Genomic DNA, 643 nt, shown 5'->3' with positions numbered 1-643 from the left:
TGTCATGCCAACCCTACCGAGAGGTCCCGTTTCATTCGTTGTATCTACAATCTTCTCAACTCATCGAGTCCTGCAGTACGCTATGAAGCAGCTGGTAAGTTATCTACATGATAGTGCAACAGGCCAAGTTTTAGCTCTTTGTAAACCCAGAGGTTTTTGCTTTATGTAGAATTTTTCAAGGTGTTAATCAACTGTGAAGAAGGTTTGCTATGTTGTTAGACTTATTAGTAGATAACATTTTTCTGTGTGACAAGTTTAGCAACGTAGTCAAGTAATACATTTTTTCTAAAATTATTGTGAAATGTAAAAATTAAAAGCCCTATAATTAGTACATACGTACAAATCATAAAACAAAGTTATGTCATTGCTACAAAATATAAATGGAACTTAAAAAAGACTCATCTTGTTTTTGTTTCTCCTATTTTTAACTAAGTAGCACACATGGCCTTGTTGCTTAGAGTGTAAATAAATAAATAAATAAAAAAATAACTAAGTAGTACTTATGTGGATTTCTGACGTTTTTCTCTCTTTGTTCTCTTCCACAGGTACTCTGGTCACCCTCTCATCGGCTCCCACGGCAATTAAAGCCGCTGCTACCACCTACATTGAACTCATTGTGAAGGAGAGCGACAACAATGTCAAG

The 643-nt window shown here is 35.5% G+C and overlaps 1 long non-coding RNA gene across 1 annotated transcript; it reads left to right on the top strand.

Annotated features, from left to right (window-relative positions):
- On the top strand, positions 1-604 carry LOC113473460. The gene is made up of 2 exons (XR_003395427.1): positions 1-94; positions 546-604. It is a non-coding gene; the product is annotated as an uncharacterized LOC113473460 (long non-coding RNA).
- The last annotated feature ends 39 nt before the right edge of the window (positions 605-643 follow it).

Source organism: Diaphorina citri, unplaced genomic scaffold (assembly GCF_000475195.1).
Source record: "Diaphorina citri unplaced genomic scaffold, Diaci psyllid genome assembly version 1.1 scaffold32791, whole genome shotgun sequence".
In the NCBI taxonomy this organism is placed as follows: Eukaryota; Metazoa; Arthropoda; class Insecta; order Hemiptera; family Psyllidae; genus Diaphorina; species Diaphorina citri.
The sequence above is the reverse complement of the archived record's forward strand: the minus strand, read 5'-3'. Positions and strand labels throughout refer to the sequence as shown.